A 20563-nucleotide genomic window follows, 5' to 3' on the forward strand; every position below is an offset into this window, starting at 1 on the left:
GTCTACATGCATTACGATAAAAATAGCTTGGGTTAAGTGTGCTTAATTGTTATGAAAATAAATATGTAAAAACTGATTTTGTGGTGAAATGTAATCTGAGCTTGTCTTCAGGTACCAAAGTCTGTGATTAAAAGTCAAATATGCTTAATGAAACAACAAGTTTAATGAAATAACATATCTCAATAAAATTTCTGAGCAATTCATTTTTTTCTTCTTTTTTCTGGGAAGCGTTCAACATCTGCAGAGGCCCGCTGAAATAACGTGACATCTTCTAAGTGATCGTCAAATATTTAATTAGGTTTACTAATTAAAAATCAAATGAGCCAGTCAGCCAAAATCTCGACACACAGACTTACAAGAGCGATCAGTGAGAGATTTCAATTTCATGTGTAAAGCTGCATACAGCATACGGCTTGTCTTGTTCTCTCTTTCTCTGTATGTAGTGAAGCCACTGTCACCCTGACGTTAATCCAGTTCAAATGTAAACAGGCTTAGGTCTTCATTCCACACTTAAACCATATCAAATGTATCAAAGCAAGAGCTCAGTGGCGTCCTTGGCTACAGCGGGGTCACGCCGCGGCCACACGGGGCCACACACCCAACTCAATTAACCTCAGAGCCAGGCAGTCTGTCTGTCCAACACTCACAGTGTGTGTGTATGTGCGTGTGTGTGTGTGTGTAAACTTGGATTTTAGGGTTTAGGGGCTGTAATTGTGTGTGAACAAATCTGTGTTCCAATGTGTATGTAAGTTAGCCCTGGGTTAATAAGTCAGAATGTGGTAAAGTGAACACATGAATCTATGTTTTGTGTGTATGTGTGCATACGTTTGTTGTGAGAGAGACTGTATCACATGCATCTGCAGGTCATCAAATCAGGCTCGACAATCTCTCGTGTGTAGTGTTATTTGTAATGTTACATATCTGCAACAAAATAGCCATTGCTGCACACAATGTAGCATGTCACACCATGTGTGTTTGCGTACTATATGTGTGAGGCTTATACTTTTAAAAACTGCATGTTTTCTCTGGTGTTGTTTACTGTAGCTTCTGCTACCATTATACTCTAATTTTTCAAGTTTTGTAAGTTTTCTATCTATTTTGTATTTGTTCAAAAATAATACTGAACATTAGTAAATGCATTAGGCTGATGAAAAAGAAGTGTGGGTAACACTTTATTTTAAGGTCTTTTAACTAGTTGCTTATAAGCATGCATATTACTAGAATACTGGCTGTTTATTAGTAAATAAGCACATATTAATGCCTTATTCTCATGACCTAATTCTACATTCTTAATCCTACCCCATAACTAAACTTAACAACTACCTTGCTAACTATTAATAAGCAGTAAATAGAAGTTTATTGAGGGAAAAGTTGTAGTTAATAGTGAATACATGTTCCCTATACTGAAGTGTTACCGAAGTGTGCTTAACTGTATTAATGTGCACTTCAAAATCTTAAAAAAGTATATATATTTAGAAAGTGTACTTGCAGATAAAATAATATTAATGAAATAAATGTCCATTTAAGTGTACTTAAAGAGAGTAGTCATGTTAATGACTGTTTTCTAACACAAAAAAGTGCACATTGCAATAATGTCAAATTAAATGTTTTACTTTAAGGTAGATTTTAAATAATGTGTTAACAATCATTTGTCATATTTTGGAAGTACACTTATTCTGAAGTGTTGACTAACATACTAAAGCATATGTAAAGTACTTGATTATAATTACTACTGTGGTGTGTTATTAGATATTACATAAGTTAATATATTTTAGTAAATCGTAACTTCACTACAAACGTGTAATTACACATTTATTTAAAAACATTATATTATATAAGTTTCACTAGAAATTACATTAAAGTATATTTGACAGTAGTTCATCATAAGTCAGTGTATTCGGCAGTTCATGTTTATTTATTCTTGAAATGTTAATAAATTAACATCAGCCTAGATTAATAAATGCTGTAAAGGTCATTTTTAGTTCACGATACCTGATGCATTATAATGTAAAGTGTTACCAAACTATTTCCCAGCCTCGATTGTTATTGTATATAAGTTTGTATAACTGAAGTCAAGTTTGCTTATCAAAACTGAACCAGCTATAGATTAGCTATGAAGGGATTTACCTTCATTTAAGCTGTTGGAAACTGATAGAAATTTCATGCATAGGTGAACTAAAATAATGTTTTGAAATAATATATAATAAAATAATACTGTAACAAATGTGTATAGAACAGAGAGGGCTGAGATTTTCCACGAGTTTAGTCCTGATTTCAGGAAGTGCTCAAACATTCACACACACGTGCACACGTTTTTCCACACAATGAGGATACTTTAACGCAAACAAACATCACATGCTGAAAGTACTTTAAAACAAAACTAATGTTTGTCAGAGCTTTCTACTTTACTGTCACTCGATAATAATTTTTAATAAAGGCCAAAATGCCTGTTGCAAAAAATACTGGTCATGCAAAGGTTGTTGGTTCAGTCTCAGGTAATGAGTCACATTAGCACTCACAGGTGGTCGGTCTGAAAATGTATCATTGTATCTGTGACTGTGAGAAATCAGCAGTATTTCCATTCACACAATTACAGTTTCATTTTCAAGACTCTAAATTGTGTGTCACCTATAAACTAGAGGACCAATCAAAGTTAAACATGGGCAAATACTCGGAATATTGACATTATTTAATTCTGGGAATGGGCACTTCGTCTTTTCCCATTCCTATAAATACCCAAGAGGACTCATCCCTTAGTACCTTGTCATCCCCTTCCCCTGCATTAGACCCTATAAAAATCACCTTCACATTCCCTAGAGGGCATTTCCCAATCATTCCCACGTCTTTTCTAAATTATTGCTAGTTAGGTTCAGTGCGGCAATGTTGGGACATTCTGTGTCAGTCGGTTGCAGAGGTTTCCCACAATCCCCAGGGGTCTACCTGTCATGCTCAGTGGGGATTCTATCCGAGTCACAGCGTCATGGCTGTGTTTTGGGGGAACGGTCGCCCCAGTGTTCACAAACATACACACCCCCATCTCCACAGACCCGTTCACCCTCTGAGTCATCCAAGCCCATCATTCTTATTGTAATACAAACGTGTCAATAATGCCCTGTTCTGAGAACAGTCCTTATCTGATGCCACACAATCCCCCCAGGACAATCTCCCCCAGCCAAGCCAAGCTCAGTGTCTACATAATCACAGCACATTCCCACACAAACACACTTGATTAATAAATGTGTCCTTGATTTTGCATGTATGAATGGATAAATTTCACTTCATTTCAAGATTTTAAATATTATATATATATATATATAATGAAAAATGACCAGGATGACCATGTTCTTATATCTTTTAAAATATATATCTACATATTTATTTATTTATTTTTATTTTTTTGCCTATTTTAAGATTCATTTTTACATTATTTTTATGACCATTTAGAATAATAGGTAATCAAAAGTAACACAACACAACAACAAAACAGAACATAACAAAACAAAGCAAAACAGAACACAACAAAACAAAATAAAGCAAAAGAGAACACCACAAAAGAGAACACAAAAACAAACCAGAACAAAACAGAACACAATGACAAAATAGAACAAAACAAAATAGAACACAAAACAAAGCAAAAGACACAACAAAACAGAACACAACACAACACAACAAAAGAGAACACAAAAACAAAAATGCAAAACAGAACACAACAAAACAGAACACAAAACAAAAATCAAAAGAGAACAAAACACAAAAAAAAAACAGAAGACAACAAAACAAAACAACAAAACAGAACACAACAAAATATAACACAAAACAAAGCAAAAGACACAACAAAACAAAACAGAACACAACAACACAACAAACAAAGCAAAAAAGAACACAAAAACAAAAAAGCAAAACAGAACACAACAAAACAACAAAATAGAAAACAAAAACAAAAATCAAAAGAGAACACAACAAAACAGAACACAATAAAATAGAACACAAAACAAAGCAAAGCAAAAGAGAACACAACAAAACAGAACAAAACAACAAAACAGGACACAACAAAACAGAACAAAACAAAACAAAGAGCAAAACAGAGCAAAACAGAACACAACAAAACACAACAAAACAAAAGAGCAAAACAGAACAACAACAAAACAGAACAAAGCAAAACAGAACAAAACAACAAAACAAAACAGAACAATACAGAACAAAACAACAAAACAGAACAATACAGAACAAAACAAAACAGAACAAAACAACAAAACAAAACAAAACAGAACAAAGCAAAACAGAACAAAACAACAAAACAAAACAGAACAGAACAGAACAGAACAGAACAGAACAGAACAATACAGAACAAAACAAAACAATACAGAACAAAGCAAAACAGAAAACAACAAAAAAAAACAGAACAATACAGAACAAAACAAAACAACAAAACAAAGCAAAACAGAAAACAACAAAACAATACAGAACAAAACAATACAGAACAAAACAAAACGTCTCAGTTACGTATGTAACCCTCGTTCCCTGAAGGAGGGAACGGAGACGTACGTCAGTAGTGACCGACGAATTGGGATATCGCTAGAGAGCCCCTATCAGCTTCGAGAAAACTAAAACAAGCCAATGAACATTGGCGTGCGATATTTGCATAACGCACCCCTCCCCATCCGGGGCATATAAAAGGGGGAGGAGATGCAATCGCACTCTGTTTTTCGCTGAGGAGACAACTGGTGTCCGCACTGCAGCGAGGGTACAGAAACTGTGGCGACGGGACGTACGTCTCCGTTCCCTCCTTCAGGGAACGAGGGTTACATACGTAACCGAGACGTTCCCTTTCAGTCGGTCACGTTCGACGTACGTCAGTAGTGACCGACGAATTGGGATCCCAAATAAAACGCCACAGTTACGAACCCCTTCCAGTGCCCAGCGCAAGCTCTAGCCACCCGTCGCACCAGGGGGACGGAGAAGGGGGCGAGCTTACGCCGGGAAGTCTACTGCTGTTCCGAAATACCCACTAAGTAAACTAGACTACACTGGGAAAGCGAACCCAAAGGGGACGCTGCGGAGCCACTACCCACCCAGAGGGGAAGGAATTTACGTGGAACATATGGCCTGGCCCGAAGGGCAGAACGCATACATATCCCTGGGATGGCCCCACCTAAGTAGGGGGAGACTCATCTGACAGGTGACAGCAGAACTCTGCTAAGGGAAGACACGGACTCACCGTAGGGAGTAACCGTGGACCATGCACATATGGAATCACTCGCTTAGAGGGATTACAACATATGGAACCCAACCAACAGACAACACCGAAGGTGGATGTTGGTCTGGCATCAGACACTCCGCAATGTCCGAGCCGAATGGGAGGCGGAGGAACTCAACAGGGTTCACCGATCGGGGAACACGACTGGAGTCAAAAATGCACGTATCCAGCCCAGAGAGCGGGAATGGCATTGCAAGCCGACACAGAGAACAGGTTCAACGCGTCTACCGGCTAGTAGAAGCGAGTACACGGGAAGAAACCGGTTCCACACGTAAGCTATAAAACCTAGCAAACGTGTTTGGTGTCGCCCAGCCCGCAGCTCTACAGATATCTGTCAGCGAGGCACCACGAGCCAGCGCCCAGGAAGAGGCCACTCCTCTGGTGGAGTGGGCTCTCAACCCGAACGGGCAAGGCACGCCCTGGGAATCATAAGCCAGGGCGATGGCATCCACAATCCAGTGGGCCATCCTCTGCTTGGAGACAGCCTTCCCTTTCTGCTGGCCTCCATAACAGACAAAGAGCTGATCTGAGGTCCTAAAGCTTCGAGTTCTATCCACGTAAACGCGCAGAGCGCGGACTGGACAGAGCAAAGCCAGGGCTGGGTCTGCCTCCTCCGAAGGCAGCGCTTGCAGGTTCACTACCTGATCTCTGAAGGGAGTGGTAGGAACCTTGGGCACATATCCAGGCCGGGGTCTCAGGATAACGTGAGAGTCACCAGGCCCGAATTCCAGGCACGATTCGTCGACCGAAAATGCGTGCAGGTCCCCTACCCTCTTGAGCGAGGCCAATGCAACCAGGAGGACGGTCTTAAGGGACAGTACTTTTAACTCAACTGATTGCAAGGGCTCGAAGGGATGATGCCGAAGGGATGAAAGAACTACGGAAAGATCCCAAGAGGGTATGGAGGGGGGACGAGGCGGATTCAGTCTCCTCGCTCCCCTCAGGAACCTGACGACCAGATCGTGCTTCCCCAAGGACTTCCCATCAACTGCATTGTGATGTGCGGCAATGGCGGCAACATACACTTTGAGGGTGGAGGGAGACAGCCTTCGCTCCAGACCCTCCTGCAGGAAGGAAAGCACGGATCTGACCGAGCATGATCGGGGGTCTTCTCGGTGAGAAGAACACCACTCAACGAACAGGTTCCACTTCAACGCATAGAGGCTCCTAGTGGAAGGAGCTCTAGCGGAAGTGATAGTGTCTACAACCGCTTGCGGGAGATCATTTAGAACCTCCGCATCCCGTCCAGGGACCACACGTGGAGGTTCCACAGGTCGGGACGCGGGTGCCAGAGGGTGCCCCCTCTCTGAGTCAGAAGATCCTTCCTCAGAGGAATGGGCCAGGGAGGGGCTGCCGTGAGGAGCATGAGGTCCGAAAACCATGTCCGGGTGGGCCAATAAGGGGCCACCAACAGGACCTGCTCCCCATCCTCCCTGATTTTGCACAAGAGTTGAGCAAGAAGGCTCACTGGGGGAAACGCATACTTGCGAAGACCCCGGGGCCAACTGTGTGCCAGTGCATCCGTGCCGAGAGTACCTGCGGTCAGGGAATAGAACCACTGGCACTGAGCATTCTCCTGGGAGGCAAACAGATCTATCTGCGCCTCGCTGAAGTAATGCCAAATCAGCTGGACTACCTGGGGATGGAGTCTCCATTCGCCCGCAAGTGGAGGCTGCCGTGAAAGCTCGTCGGCTGCACGGTTGAGCACACCTGGGACATGACTGGCACGAAGCGACCTCAGATGCTTCTGACTCCATAACAAGAGATGGCGGGCGAGTTGCGACATGCGGCGGGAGCGTAGACCACCTTGATGATTGATGTACGCCACGGTCGCAATGCTGTCTGAGCGGACTAGAACGTGCTTGCCTGTCAACAGCTCCTTGAAGCGGCCCAGCGCAAGACGAACTGCCAGCAACTCGAGGCAATTGATATGCCAATGCAGCTGAGGCCCCGTCCAAAGACCTGAGGCTGCATGCCCGTTGTACGTGGCGCCCCACCCTAAGGTCGAGGCATCTGTGTGAACCACAGCGTGCCTGGACACCTGTTCGATGGGAACTCCTGCCCGCAGGAACGAGGGGTCTGACCATCGAGTGAGGGCACGGCGACAGCTCGGTGTCACAGGAACACGGAACGTGCCGCGTTGCCACGCCCATCTCGGGACCCGGCCGTGGAGCCAGTGTTGGAGCGGCCTCATATGAAGCAATCCGAGCGGCGTGACCGCGGCTGCGGATGCCATATGCCCCAGGAGCCTCTGAAACATTTTCAGTGGGGCCGCTGTCCTGCACTTGAGCGTACTCAGGCAGTTCAACACCGACTGGACGCGCTCCTCTGTGAGTTGCGCAGTCAGGGCGACCGAGTCCAGTTCCATACCGAGATAAGAGATCCTCCGGGGGAGAGTTTGCTCTTGTCCCAGTTGACCCGAAGACCCAACCGGCTGAGGTGTGCCAACACCAGATCCCTGTGTTCGCACAACTGCTCCCGCGAACTGGCTAGAATAAGCCAGTCGTCGAGATAGTTGAGAATACGAACGCCTTGTTCCTTGAGGGGAACAATGGCCGCCTCCGCAACCTTCGTAAAGACGCGGGGAGACAGGGCCAGCCCGAAGGGCAGGACTTTGTACTGATATGCCCGACCCTCGAACGCAAACCGTAGGAAGGGTCTGTGACGAGGCAGAATCGAGACATGAAAGTACGCGTCCTTCAGGTCTATAGCTGCGAACCAATCTTGGGGACGGATGCATTGAAAAATGCGTTTCTGCGTCAACATCTTGAATGGCAGCCTGTGAAGGGACCGATTCAGGACTCGCAGATCCAAGATTGGCCGTAACCCACCTCCTTTCTTCGGTACAATGAAGTAGGGACTGTAAAACCCTGACTTCATATCGGCTGGAGGGACCGGCTCGATTGCATCCTTCGCCAGGAGGACAGCAATCTCCGCCCGAAGAACAGGAGCACTGTCCAGTGACACCTGAGTGTAGTGGACACCTCTGAACACCGGGGGACGCCGGGCGAACTGAATCGCATAGCCGAGCCTGATAGTGCGGATGAGCCAGCGGGACGGGCTGGGAAGCGTTAACCAGGCTTCCAGACGCCGAACGAGCGGGACCAAGGGCACCACAGGCGCACCGGAAGTGGGGCAGCGAGGCAGAATACTGGGACTCGACTCGGACAGCACAGCGGCCCGAAGTGGAGTCAGATTCTGCGGGGTGACAGCAACGATGGGAGACGGTACACGTGGTACGGCCTGCACCATCGGGGCGCCCCCTACTGGCGAAATGAGAGGGGGCTGCGGACACCAAGGCAGAGCCCCGGGACCTAACAACCGCGCCCTCTTGTGACCTGGAGGATGAAAGGGAAACAGCTCTTTCTGTGAAAAGGTGGGTACCGCTGGACTCCGGAGAGCCAGCGGCGGAACACATACAACAAGTTTCTCCCGGCCCTCCCCCGGGAGTGGAGGGGCAGACGGAATCCCCCCCTGAAGAGCTGCTACTTCCTCCTCCAGGTCGCCCGCTTCAGGATCGCGACTTCCTCGACCTCTTACCACCTGGCTTGGCTTGAGCGGGCTGGGCGCCCCGGCCGGCGCCGGCTCCCTGCTGTTTGGCTGGTGGAGGCTGCTGCTTGGCCAACTTAGCGGGAGCAGAGGACGACGCGGCCGGGCGCCCTCGGCGACGAGCAGGCTGAGGTTGCGCCGCCGGCGGGGTGGAGGCAGCAGCGGGCCGGCGGGGCAAGACATGTTTAATGGCCTCAGCCTGCTTCTGGGCAGCAGAGAACTGTTGGGCGAAGCTCTCTACTGCGTCGCCGAATAGGCCAGCCTGGGACACGGGGGAGTCCAGGAACCGATATTTATCGGTCTCCCTCATGTCAGCCAGGTTTAGCCATAGATGGCGCTGCTGGACTACCATAGTAGCCATCGCTTGACCAACGGAGCGTGCTGTCACTTTAGTCGCCCGTAGGGCGAGATCGGTGGCAGCTCGCAACTCCCCCAACAGATGCTGGTCAAGACCACCCTGTGGCATTTCCGATAACGCTTTTGCCTGATACACTTGCAAAAGGGCCATGGCATGCAGGGCGGAGGCGGCCTGCCCACAAGCTCTATAAGCCTTCTCCGTCAGAGAGGAAGAAAACTTACAGGCTCGGGACGGAAGGCGCGGGTCACCACGCCAGCCGGCGGCCGTAGGGCACAACTGCATCGCTACAGACCGTTCGACTGGAGGGATTCCCGTATAGCCTTTAGCCTCTCCGCCATCCAGGGTGGTGAAGGCGGACGAGGGGCCTGGCCTCGAACGAACACTATACGGCGTCCGCCAAGACCTGGTCACCTCGTCGTGCACCTCCGGGAAGAAAGGCATCGGGGCGGGACGCTGAGGACCAGCGCGACCCGCCCCGAGGTACCAATCGTCAAGCCGAGAGGGGCCGGGACAGGGTGGAGGGTTCCACACGAGCCCGACGCTCTCGGCAGCCCGGGAAAGCACAGCCATCAACTCAGGATCCGACTCGGCCACAGCCGCCACCCCGTGAGACGGGGGCTCAGCCGAGTCATCCTCTCCCGAGGACTCATGCTCGCCTTCCGATACCGTGATCGACATCTGGTCCTCCGCAGGTGCACCGAAGGACAATACCGGACGCTCCGAAGAGGGCCCGGCGTGACACGGCGGTAACACCACTGGCTGCAGTGCTGCAGAGGCGGCAGGGGCCCGCGGAGCAACACTCGGCGGGGAAGCCCTAACCGTGACCCTCAAGTCACCCTGCCTACACGCCGACGAACCGTCACCCCGACCGGAGCCAGAGAAAACGGCCGCACGGGGCATAGGGGAGGGGACCCCCGCTCCCTGAGAACCAAGAAACGAGAGTCTCGACCTCAGCACCGCGATAGTCATGTTCCCACAATGAGAACATGAACCATCTACAAACGCGGCCTCAGCGTGCTGAACGCCCAAGCACGTGATACAGCGATTGTGCCCATCAGCAGGGACCAGGGAACGACCACACCCAGTAGCGCACAGACGAAATGCCATCTCCCCAGATGCAGGGTTCGTCTGTAAAGTCTAATAGAGGGGGAAACTCACAGCTCTTTTGTGAATGAGACACACACGGAGTGTCACGAAGTGTGGTAAACACACACACACGGGACCCGGCCAAATCGCAGACCAAACAATTGGAATTACAGCGGAACGCTGTTTCACAGCCGATGTTGCCGCCCGGACCCGGAAGCTCGTGGACTCGCTGCAGTGTCGTTGCGCCAAACACGGTAAGAACACTGTTTCTTCTTGTTTTAGAGATCTTCTTAGCTGTAGGACACCAAAGCGTGGCTCCGAAGCAAAAGACAGAGTGCGATTGCATCTCCTCCCCCTTTTATATGCCCCGGATGGGGAGGGGTGCGTTATGCAAATATCGCACGCCAATGTTCATTGGCTTGTTTTAGTTTTCTCGAAGCTGATAGGGGCTCTCTAGCGATATCCCAATTCGTCGGTCACTACTGACGTACGTCGAACGTGACCGACTGAAAGGGAACAGAACAAAACAGAATAGTACAAAGCAAAAGAGAACACAACAAAACAGAAAAAACAACAAAACAGAACAAAACAGAACAGAACAAAACAAAACACACACAACAAAAAAAAAACAAAACAAAACACAACAGAACAAAACAAAAAACAGAACACAACAAAACAAAACAACAAAACAGGACACAACACAAAACAGAACAGAACACAACAACAAAACAGAACAGAACAAAACAAAACAAAACAAAATGAAACAACATAACATAACATAACATAACATAACATAACATAACATAACATAACATAACATAACATAACATAACATAACATAACACAAGACAGAAAACAGTGGCCTGTTGCACAAAGCCGGTTTCAGTTTCTACACAGGTAAGTTCAAGATTAGTTTGAGCAAACTCTGTTTTTTTGGGCTCATGAAAGTGGATTGTTTTTTTGCGGGTTTCATTGCTATGGTAACATACACTATACGGCTAACCTGCTCCAGAGCAGGTTTTATTCTGGGTTAGAGATCGCAAAACCAAACTGGACCAATCAGCTGTGAGTAAAGTGACATGTATCTGATGCAATAAAGCCACTCCCCCTGTATCTCTCGCTTCAAATGAAATCGGTTTATAGTGAAAACATTTAGAGACAAAACTGCTAATAATATATTCAAATAATATATTCATATAATTATTAAATTAATTGACAATATTAAACTTTGCTTTTGAATTAAAATAAATGTAATAGGCTACATGCATTAATATATAAAGCTTTGAACAAGCTTTATCTTACATGTATTCTTTTGAGCTCTTTGTGAAACTATATAAATTATACTGCCTATTTGTTTGATTCTCACGCATTGATATAGTCAGATATGTTCTTTCAGTTGCCTTCTCAAACTTTCACTGCAGCAGCAGTGTTTATTCCTGCTTTGTAAATGCGTTTAATTCCATGATATTTTTCATAGCAATCTGTTAATCTTCAGAAGAGACGTAAATTCAGAGTGATTGGCTGTTTGCAAAACACAACAAAACACAACACAACACAACACACAACATAAAACACAACACAACAAAACACAACACAACACTCAGAACAAAACACAAAACACAACAAAACACAACACAAAACACAACAAAACACAATACTCACAACAAAACACTCACAACACAACAAAACACATCACTCAGAACAAAACACAAAACACAACATAAAACACAACACAACAAAACACAACACAACACTCAGAACAAAACACAAAACACAACAAAACACAACACAACACAACACAAAACACAACAAAACACAATACTCACAACAAAACACTCACAACACAACAAAACACATCACTCAGAACAAAACACAAAACACAACAAAACACAACACAACACAAATACAACAAAACACTCACAACACAACACAACACAAAACACAACAAAACACTCACAATACAACAAAACACAACACTCAGAACAAAACACAAAACACAACACAACAAAACACAACACAACACAACACAAAACACAACAAAACAACACACAACAAAACACAACAAAACACTGACAACACAACAAAACACAACACTCAGAACAAAACACAACACAACATAAAACACAACAAAACACAACACTCAGAACAAAACACAAAACACAACACAACATAAAACACAACTCAACAAAACACAACACTCACAACAAAACACAAAACACAACACACAACAAAACACGACACAACAAAACACTCACAACACAACAAAACACAACACAACAAAACACAACACTCAGAACAAAACACAAAACACAACACAACATAAAACACAACACAACAAAACACAACACTCAGAACAAAACACAAAACACAACACAACATAAAACACAACTCAACAAAACACAACACTCACAACAAAACACAAAACACAACACACAACAAAACACGACACAACAAAACACTCACAACACAACAAAACACAACACAACAAAACACAACACTCAGAACAAAACACAAAACACAACACAACATAAAACACAACACAACAAAACACAACACTCACAACAAAACACAAAACACAACACAACACAACACACAACAAAACACGACACAACAAAACACTCACAACACAACAAAACACAACACTCAGAACAAAACACAAAACACAACATAAAACACAACACAACAAAACACAACACAAAACACAACAAAACACTCACAACACAACAAAACACAAAATACAACACTCACAACACAACACTCACAACACAACACTCACAACAAAACACAACAAAACACAACACACAGCACTCACAACACTTACAACACAACAAAACAACACGACACAACACAACACAACACTCACAACACAACACAAAACACAACACAACAAAACACAACACTCACAACACTTACAACACAACAAAACACAAAACAACACAACAAAACACAACACTCAGAACACAACAAAACACACAACACTCACAACACAACACAAAACACAACACAACAAAACACAACACACAACAAAATACAACACAACAAAACACAACACTCACAACTCAACACAACAAAACATAAAACACAACACAACAAAACACAAAACTCACAACAAAAAACATCAAAAAGCAAAACAGAATACAACATATATTCCTCATTTATTCCTCAACAAAACACAAAACACAACTGAACAAAACATGACACAACAAAACACAACAAAACACTCACAACACAACAAAACAACACTCAGAACAAAACACAAAACACAACATAAAACACAACCCAACAAAACACAACACAAAACACAACAAAACATGACACAACAAAACACAACAAAACACTCACAACACAACAAAACACAACACTCAGAACACAACAAAACACACAACACTCACAACACAACACAAAACAACACAACAAAACACAACACACAACACAACAAAACACAACACTCACAACTCAACACAACAAAACACAAAACATAAAACACAACACAACAAAACAAAACACACAACACTCACAACACAACACAAAACACAACACAACAAAACACAACACACAACAAAATACAACACAACAAAACACAACACTCACAACTCAACACAACAAAACATAAAACACAACACAACAAAACACAAAACTCACAACAAAAAACATCAAAAAGCAAAACAGAATACAACATATATTCCTCATTTATTCCTCAACAAAACACAAAACACAACTGAACAAAACACGACACAACAAAACACAACAAAACACTCACAACACAACAAAACAACACTCAGAACAAAACACAAAACACAACATAAAACACAACACAACAAAACACAACACAAAACACAACAAAACATGACACAACAAAACACAACAAAACACTCACAACACAACACTCAGAACACAACAAAACACACAACACTCACAACACAACACAAAACAACACAACAAAACACAACACACAACACAACAAAACACAACACTCACAACTCAACACAACAAAACACAAAACATAAAACACAACACAACAAAACACACAACACAACACTCACAACTCAACACAACAAAACACAAAACATAAAACACAACACAACAAAACACACAACATCAAAAAGCAAAACAGAATACAACATATATTCCTCATTTATTTGTTAATATAATGAGGCATTTCATGAGGTATAACATTTCTTTACATTGCTTTATGGTAATGAGAATTGAGAAGGAAAGTGGGGGATATATATTTTTTTTTGATCAGTTCACCCAAATATTTCCCTGCATGTACCTGTGTCTTGTGTGTGTGTGTCTGCTGACTCACTGTAACCGTGATTACATCAGTCAGCTCTGCCTGCTCTAATTGTCCTGTATCCCGTCCATCACAGCAGATTTAATTGTGCTGGTTAATTAATAATTGCGTTTATCGAGGGGACATCAGATGCTGGATGTTGGGACGGCCTGTCAATGTAATTGGAAGGGCTGACGAAACGCCAGAGGAAGGAGAGGAAGCTTTTACCCAGCAAGGTTATCAGTGTCTCTGCTCCAACCTGTCATTTACCGCAACATACTCTCTCTCCTCTATCAGTCCGTCTCAACCTACTTTGCATCCCTGTCTTTCACTTGTCTGTCTCTTATATTACATGTCTATTCAAGAGCCTCTACTTAGCTTCTACTATAAAAAAATCCTGTTAAATTTAGATTTAAATTTACACACAAAGACAAAACACACAAAATTAAATAATGCCATAATAAAAATTATCGCAACATACTCTAAGGTGCGTAGCTTATAACAAAAATAGAAACATAACTGTAAATAAACATAAAATATCAAATTTGATGTCCTTTTACAGTAAATTATAAATATTTATTTTACAAAATATTTTAACTACAAAAACTATAATTATAACAAAACGTGCAGTTTCTTGTTGAATATAATATAGATTTTTGCCATTATTTATACGGTAATTCATATTTCCATACCACTTTCAAAAAATACCTATTTTGCACTGTAAACCCTAACGCTTAAAATAATTAATTGGTTTGAGTAGGGCAAACTCAAATTAAACAAATTAGTTCAATCAAATCAACTTTTATGAGTATTTAACTTTCTTTTTCTTTTGAGTTCACAAAACTGACACATTTTAAGTCATATGAATTATTTAATTGTTTTGAGTTTTATGAACTTGTTTCTTTTAATTTAGACAAACTTAAATTTACCTGAAACTGGGCTGGGATTTTGATTTCCCAGCATGCTTTGCCATGACACTCGAAAGGGAGAGTAAATAGTAAAATTAAGTGATAATACTCAAAATACTATAGTAATAAAACGTATGAGCACAAAATTAAAATCATCCAGTTCTTCTTACTTAAACTTGATGTAACTGATTACCTCAATTTTTTTTTTGAGTTTGGCTAACTTATTTGGGTTTACAGTGTGCAGTAAAATTGTTTCATTTGATTCAATTTTTAACATCTATGTAAGTTCACCAATTATCAGGTTTACAGTAACAACTTTACATGCTTATTTCTGTGAAAATTTCAATTTTAAGATTTTTAGCAGTGCAGCATTTATAGGGAACATCATTAGTTAAATCGGCAAACAGTGACGTCCCTAAAGCGTCTTTCTTCGTTTACAGACAACTTTAGCTCAGATCAGTCATGCTGGACTGGTTGAGATCGCTGAAATTGATCTATTGATGCCTATTGGCCGAGCTAGAAATACTAACGCAATTACCTCCAGCCCAACTCATTCCCGCCCAACGTCCATCTTCATCAGCACAATGCCTGAGGGGACATGTGACTGCTGTACAAACACACTCCAACACTCTGCATCTTCTCTCTTTCTTTCTACGCACTTCATTCTGTAATCTCTACATCTTTCCCCCTTTCTCTTTCAGCCTCCTGCCCTCTGTTTTTCTGACCCCTCCCCCTTGCTCTCACTATGTCTCTTTTAAGTGGGGGATAGTGTTTGGTATAACAGCTACAAATACACCTGGATCCTTAAGTGGAGGTGTGTCTCCATTATAAAAAAGAAGAATATACTCTGAGATAAAGATAAAGCCATTCTTATGGGAAGTGTTACCAATATCATTTTTTTTTTTTCAGACTGTCAGACTTTTTAAGAACATGTTTAACTGATCACAAAACAAAAGTAAATAAAAATCAATATTTTTTTTACTATCATGAGACATGTTTGCACAGTGAGTCTTCATTGTATTTGGCAACAAAAAAAGAAAAAAAAACATACACAGAAAATGAGCATTAGATATAGTATTAGGATTAGAGCAATGTTAAAACAATAATATCTAATATAAATATAAAGTATTTATAAGTCATGGTAATATTTTGGTACTGTCTTTAATGTATGTTTATTAAAATAAAAAAATAAAAAAACTGTTGTATTACATCTTTTTTTGTATTGTTTGTTATGTTTTAAAAAGCTACCATATTCCAATTATGATAATCTAATTGTCGGGGCTTGCTTGTATTTAAGATCCAAATATAATGTGTGGTGCAGAATGAACGATAATAACAAAGACTTTAAAAAACACTGAAAGGACTACTACATACAGACAAAATTAGGCATGGTCACACTAGACTTTATAGTGACCGTCATAGTGACAAAAGCCAATTACATTACTTTCCAGTGTTACATGAATGCAACTGGCTGCAAAAAACAAAAATATGCATTATTTTAATTCAGCCAAGAGGTCACGTGACGTATTGATTTTCTACTTGTCACACGTCTTTATGTGATGCAAATTCACAGGTTAGAGTTCACCAAACTTGAAATTTGGAACATGGCGAAATACGAAACATTTCGCATAAGCCTGCGTTTCCAGTCTGATGCATTTGCATGCATATAAATGGAAGCCGTTAGCTCTGTTTCCATCCAAAGTTGCGAATTTAACTTGTGAGCAAATTTACAATATCGCACAAAACATTTGCAAACAAGCAGTGTTTCCATCCAGTGAGTCGAAGAGAACAAAATAGTCACTTCCTGATAAATTGCCGCTAAATATCCTTGGAATTGGAAGTTGCTGCAGTAGATGCCACTGTGTATAATCATTTCATATATAATAAATTACTTGCCCCTCAGAGCACATTGTCATGTTCTCTTGCATTCAGATGCCTGGTGTTTGTGAACGCAATCACTTCTGGGAGGGAATTATACCAAACCACTTTAACAACAGACTTTAGGCATTACCAAAACAGCATTTCAGTTGCTGTGCAACGAGTCCGCTGGTTGGTCCAGTTATGCTGTCCCATCACAAAGTCATGTCTTTTTTTATGCATATCAAGGAATTTATTCAGTGAAAGTGTTTCCATCATAGTTTATATGCATGCATGTTTTCATATCACAAAAAATTTCAGACTCATTTGAGCGCATACGTTTTTTATGTGCATTTTTAGAATTTAAGCGAATTTCATCCAGCATTTTTTAATGCGATATCCCAAAAATGCGCATTAAAATAGGTGGATTAAATAGGTAATTCCAGTTAATGGAATTAAAAGTGTAGTGTGACTGCCCCAATACTGGTAACACAAGACCAAGAACTGAGGAAGACTGAAATACACAAAGAAGGCTTAAATACACAAAGGATGATTAACAGAACAGGGAACAGGTGTGGACTAATTATGTATGGCAACCTATAATGAAAGACTAGAACTAAGGCAAAACAGAGACAATAAAAACCATGACATAGAGTTGTTTATATGACGGCATGTTCAACTAAAAATTGAAAACTTTATGCGTTTTGGGCTCCTGAAAACACAAACGTTTTAAAAAAGGTTTCAAACTGAAAGATAATATTATAATATTGTCTCTGTGTAAACCACTAAAACAAGAATTTAAGAAAACATTGATGTCATGTGCATGCGTATTACGTTTTCAGTCTATCCGCTCGTTAAGTCATGACGTAAGGAACGCCATTTCCGGGTCCAAGCCTCAACTCGTTTCACTTGAGAATGCCATCGACGGCCATTTATGAGCGCTATTTATTCATTTCAAACATCAATCATTTAAAAAACGTTAAACATTTTAAATACTTACAGTCTACACAAAAGTGTCCGTGCTCACAGCATCACAGACATTAATATATTAATGATTTATAAAAGATGAATCATTGTCTGGCCATCTGGAATTTTGGTATAGAGATAAAGGTTATGATTATAATTTTTTTGTAGTATTACACCACATCATGTGTGTATATTAGCACCATTTGTTGTTTTCTTATGGTATGAAATAGAGCGTTAGGACCCGGAAGCGCTGCCGCGTGACGTCAGACTTAACAACCGAATAGGCGTGTAGTGTTTCTTTACAAAGTGACATTGCTAACTACTGGCCTGTCAGCAAAATACAGTTGGGGGTCAGTGAACCAGCCTGGGTAGTGTTTCCCAAAAGCATCATAAGCTTAAGTTGATCATAGCTCCATTGAAACCAGTGGAGCTACTATCAACTTAGGCTTACGTTTGGGAAACGCCACCCTAAACAGTAATGTCATATTTAAAGAACAGGCTAGACCAAACTGAACTAAACCAAACCCCAAAATTGTTCACACTCTACATCCACTCTGAGCGACGAGCCCAGACACAAAATAACATATACTATATACTTTTACAAATCTTACAAATTCTGAAGGGCTTGTGTTGGCTAGCAGTCTCCATTTGTAAAGTCTGAAGGGAATGTTTCTTGCAATTTTGCAAAATTTAACCATTTCACCATTTTTAAGAGATGTTTTGAGGATATTAAATGTGTGCGGATTCAGCATGTAGTTTGTTGAATGGAGTGGTCAATAAAGGTGCCATAACCCATTACAAACACACACACACACACACACACACACACCCCTTTTCTCATTCCCATGGGTTTTGTACTAACGGTCCTGCTGTCATGTGTGCACAGAAGTGTATATGTTTGAATCAGTTCAAATGCACCAATAACAGTGATGCTCTCTCTCTCTCACACACACACACACACACACACACACACACACACACACACACACACACACACACACACACACACACACACACACACACACACACACACACACACACACACACACACACACTTTGGGGTAAGAATTTTTTTAATTGTATATATTTTTTTGTATATTTATTCATTCAGCAAGGATGCATCTAATTGTGCATCTAATTCAAAAGTGACAGTAAATAATAACAGGAAATGTTTCTTGAGCATCAAATCAGCATATTAGAATGATTTGCAGGAATAAATTACATTTTAAAATATATATATATATATATTATTATTTTAAAGCTGCAGTCCGTAACTTTTTTTTGGTTAAAGTCCCCGTGAACCGGAAGTTGCAAACGACTTTTCTCCAGTGTTGTGACGCATTTCCAAGTGAAATGGAATATTGAAAAGAGGGCAGGGTTTTACTTTAGCTTTACTCCTCCTCTCCATAGGTATACATAATAAAGGCTAGATGTCTCGCGCTGCTGGCCAATGGAGGTCGACCTGCGCACCTGACGGCCATCTTGTCAGAGTCAGCTCGCTCACTCGCAACATTGTGTTTTAATGGTGCATTTACTTTTTAAATAACCATAACTTGCTCAATTTTCTACCAATTTTATGAATAATTATAACCATGGACTTCCATATGAACAGAACAGATAGGTGCAATGAATATACACACACACAAGGTATTTATGTTAAATCAATATATAGGCTACTAAAACTCAGTGTACAGAATGGCAACATGAGATTAGTTGTCACAAAATCATTATTGGTGTCAGTAAAACCTATATAATTGAACAGCTCAATTGTTGTCTCAGCCTTGATAACTTGCGCAAGTAGCCGTGATACACAACTATGCTGCACGATTAAGTCATTTTTCGAAAAGAAAAGCTGCAGTTTCAACAGGTTCAAGCATCCAGAATTATAGCCACATTAATATGTTTGTAAGAAACCAAACCATTTATAAAACCATCAAGATTTCAGCGAGATAAGAGTATTTGTGTTCGTGCGGATCACTCACCTTACATCAGGTACCACAGAGCCCGCCAGAAAGCTTGCCTGTGACAAGATGGCCGCCGGTGATGACGTCAGAGACTCTGCCGTAATACAGCTAGCCTTTATTATGTACATCTATGCTCCTCTCCATCTCTCCCTCATAGCAAACTAACATTTGGAGGGGAGTGGTTTAAGTGTTTTCAACCCAAGCCGTCAAACTGACGTCACCAGAGAAGGAACGCCATTCCAGACCGGAAGTAACTTTTCAGATTTTGATTAAAGATTACCACAACAAACGTTTTTCTGTGTATTAACTTGCACGGATTAATTGTTCACGACAAGACTAGTAATA

Source organism: Chanodichthys erythropterus, chromosome 6 (assembly GCF_024489055.1).
Source record: "Chanodichthys erythropterus isolate Z2021 chromosome 6, ASM2448905v1, whole genome shotgun sequence".
NCBI lineage: Eukaryota > Metazoa > Chordata > Actinopteri > Cypriniformes > Xenocyprididae > Chanodichthys > Chanodichthys erythropterus.